The sequence below is a fragment of the Salvelinus sp. IW2-2015 genome, unplaced genomic scaffold (genome assembly GCF_002910315.2).
Source record: "Salvelinus sp. IW2-2015 unplaced genomic scaffold, ASM291031v2 Un_scaffold2320, whole genome shotgun sequence".
Classification (NCBI taxonomy): domain Eukaryota; kingdom Metazoa; phylum Chordata; class Actinopteri; order Salmoniformes; family Salmonidae; genus Salvelinus; species Salvelinus sp. IW2-2015.
In genome coordinates, this window is record NW_019943645.1 from 74,454 (window position 1) to 78,484 (window position 4,031).

At 46.5% G+C, this 4,031-nt stretch overlaps 1 pseudogene; it reads left to right on the forward strand.

Annotated features, from left to right (window-relative positions):
* LOC112073617 (plasma membrane calcium-transporting ATPase 2-like) overlaps positions 1-4,031 on the forward strand; it is a 77,195-nt pseudogene that overhangs the window by 72,210 nt on the left and 954 nt on the right.

Genomic DNA, 4,031 nt, shown 5'->3' on the forward strand with positions numbered 1-4,031 from the left:
CCGCTGTCGCTGTGGTCTGGTGTTCGTGGTTTGTGTCCGCTTGGCGCTTAGGAGTGTTTGTTTTGTTTAATGCTTCAATATTATATCTCCGGGTGTACGGTCCGCGCTGGTGCCCGTCCTGTCGCCTGGTGTCCGTGTGCGCGCCTGGTGTCCTGTGTCTGTCGTGGTGTCCGTGTGTTGTCCTATATCCAGAAGTACTAATAGTAACATTACAGAGCTGATAAGATTGTTACTGTACAGTGTCTGTCTGTCTGTCTGTCTGTCTGTCTGTCTGTCTGTCTGTCTGTCTGTCTGTCTGTCTGTCGTCGTCTGTCTGTCTGTCTGTCTGTCTGTCTGTCTGTCTGTCTGTCTGTCTGTCTGTCTGTCTGTCGCTGCTGTCTGTCTGTCTGTCTGTCTGTCTGTCTGTCTGACAGCGTTTGTCTTCCATTGGTTTACATTAGAGAAACACTACATTGGCAAGAGGAATTGCCAATTAAGGCGCCATATGTTTCCCATTTTGAAAATGTACTAATTTAATCGTCCATGAGAACGATTCAGAGTAATAGATGGAGATTTGGAAACATTTATATGTGACAATGCTTATGACAAAATGGGGTTTTGCACAGAGTCGAACATGTCCAGACACGTACCCTTCATTTGCTCCAGGGGGGCAGTACTACTATGACTGTCCCTGTAAAACAACACATTACACTGCACCTATCATACTACTATGACTGACCCTGTAAAACAATACCTATCATACTACTATGACTGACCCTGTAAAACAACACCTATCATACTACTATGACTGACCCTGTAAAACAGCACCTATCATACTACTATGACTGACCCTGTAAAACAACACCTATCATACTACTATGACTGACCCTGTAAAACAACACCTATCATACTAATATGACTGACCCTGTAAAACAACACATTACACTGTGTTGATGTGACAATAAAACATCTGATTCTTTAGACTAAATATTCAAAAATATGATAAGTATTATTTGTATTTTGTTGTATTTGTAAATTGTTTATACACAGGGCTCCCATATAAAATAGATGTTGGTCTCGATGGGATTCCCTGGTAAACAAAAAATAAGTAAAACAATTATAGTAATACACATCTTTAGAAAATACTCTGAAAATCTTCAAAAAGTTTCAAAGGTTCTAAAATAATTTTGAAAATCCATAAATCTAACTACACTGAACAAAAATATAAATCGCAAAATGCAGCAATTTCAAAGATTTTACTGAGTTACAGTTCAGGAATATTCAATGGCTGTGCCAAGTTGCTGGATATTGGTGGGAACTGGAACACGCTGTCGTACAGGTCGATCCAGAGCATCCCAAACATGCTCAATGGGTGACATGTCTGTTGAGTAATGCAGACCATGGAAGAACTGGGACATTGTCAGCTTCCAGGAAGTGTGTCCAGATCCTTGCGACATGGAGCCGTGCATTATCATGCTTAAACATGAGGTGATGGCCCTATGAAGCTATACACGCTGTCTGCCATCTGCCAGGTACAGTTGAAACCGGGATTCATCCGTGAAGAGCACACTTCTCCAGCGTGCCAGTGGCCATCGAAGGTGAGCATTTTTCCCACTGAAGTCGGTTACGACGCCGAACTGCAGTCAGGTCAAGACCCTGGTGAGGACGACGAGCACGCAGATAAGCTTCCCTGAGACGGTTTCTGACTGTTTTTGTGCAGAGATTCTTTGGTTGTGCAAACCCACAGCTTCATCAGCTGTCCAGGTAGCTGGTCTCAGACGATGTCGCAGGTGAAGAAGCTTGATGTGGATGTACTAGGCTTTAGTGGTTACATGTGGTCTGCAGTTGTGAGGCCGGTTGGACGTACTGGCTAATTATCTAAAACGATGTTGGCGGCAGCTTATGATAGAGAAATTAACATTCAATTATCTGGCAACAGCTGTGGTGGATATTCCTGCAGTCAGCCAATTGAACGTTCTCCCAAAACTGGAAACATCTATATCAACGGAACATTTTAGTGGCCTTTTATTGTACCCAGCACAAGGTGCACCTGTGTAACGATCATGCTGTTTAATCAGCTTCTCGATATACCACAGCTATCAGGTGGATGGATTATCTTAGCAAATGAGAAATGCCCACTAACAGAGAGACATAAACCAATTTGTGCACTAAAGTTGAGAGAAATAAGCTTTTATTTTTGTGAAAATTGAACATTTCTGTGATCTTTAATTTCAGCCGATGAAATATGGGACCAACAACTTTACATGTTTCGTTTTATATTTCTGTTCAGTGTTGAGTAATGTTTAAGGTAGATACTACTATGTCAAGGTATTTTACCCAATAAGAATCGTAATAACAACAGTGACCAAACAGCGCTACTATGGATCCTATACTTGACTGTGGATCCTATACTTGACTGTGGATCCTATACTTGACTGTTTACTCAGCCATGCATGGAGTTGAGCTCACAGAACCCGACCAGTAGTATCTAGTTGAACAGCTAGTCGTCTGTGTGCCTGTGTTCTGTTCTGTCATCACCGTGTGCAGACAGCAACATAACTACACAGTTTTGTCCCCGTTGCATGTTCCCCCTTGTCCCGTTGGTTGCCTCGATGGTTGGTTGGCTGTTGAAGCTTCTGGTTTGGGTCTGCTTCCATTGTCTTGTTTTGTTGTAAAACTAGTACTTAGAGGAGGACCCATCGCTGAGAAGACCCCCCAGGCAGGCAGCCAGCCCCAGTCCCCCAACAAGAACAACAATGCCGTCGACAGCGGCATCAAACCTCACCGTCGACACCACCAGTAAGTCAGCTGGCATCGTCCAGCCCATCCAGCCCACTGCACAGTCTGGAGACCTCCCTCTAGTGGCCTGCAGCTGGCTGGTGGAGACCTCTCTCTAGTGGCCTGCAGCTGGCTGGTGGAGACCTCTCTCTAGTGGCCTGCAGCTGGCTGGTGGAGACCTCTCTCTAGTGGCCTGCAGCTGGCTGGTGGAGACCTCTCTCTAGTGGCCTGCAGCTGGCTGGTGGAGACCTCTCCTAGTGGCCTGCAGCTGTGGTGGAGACCTCTCTCTAGTGGCCTGCAGCTGGCTGGTGGAGACCTCTCTCTCTAGTGGCCTGCGCTGGCTGGTGGAGACCTCTCTCTAGTGGCCTGCAGCTGGCTGGGGGAACCTCTGCAGCTTTGGAGATGTGCCCTCTGGCAGAGCAATATCCCTCTGACACATCCCCTCTGCCAATCTTGGAAACCTTCTCTTCAAGCCTGGTAGAGAACTTACCTACTACAGCCTGGTGGCTCCCACACTGCAGTTTGGAGACCTTCGTCTAGCTCCTGCTGTCTCCTGCGCTCCTGCTGCCTTCTGATGTCTCCTGCTGTCTCCTTGTTGCCTCCTGATGTATCTGCTGTCTCCTGGCCTTCCTGACGTCTCCTGACGCCTCCTGCTGCCTCCTGCGTCTCCTGACGTCTCCTGCTGTCTCCTGCTGCCTTCTGACGTCTCCTGTTGTCTCCTTGTCTCCTGCTGCCTGCTGCTGCCTCCTGATGTCTCCTGCGTGACATGGAGAAGCATTACTACTACAGCTATACAATCAGAAAGGGCAACAAAGCCAACGCCACAAGACATGAACGTGTGTGTGTGTGCGTGTGTGTGTGCGTGTTGCGCGCGTGTGGGTTGTGTGCGTGTGTGTGTGCGTGTTGCCGCGCGTAGTGTGTGTGTGTGTGTGTGTGTGTCGGGTGTGTGTGGTGTGTGGGGGCGTGTGTGTGTGTGTGTGTGTGTGTGTGTGTGTGTGTGCGACACTGAACTGACTGACTGACATGAACCCATGTTTCTAGCAAGGACCAGAAAGACCTGGGAGAATGAAAACCAGTCAACCTAACCTTACTCCACAATAACAATGGACTTATATCTAACCTAACCTTAACTCACAATAACAATGGACTTATATCTAAACCTAAACCTTACTCCACACAACAATGACTATAGTCTAAAACCTAACCCTACTCACAATAACAATGACTATATCTAACCTAACCCTACTCCACAATAACAATGCTATATATCTATC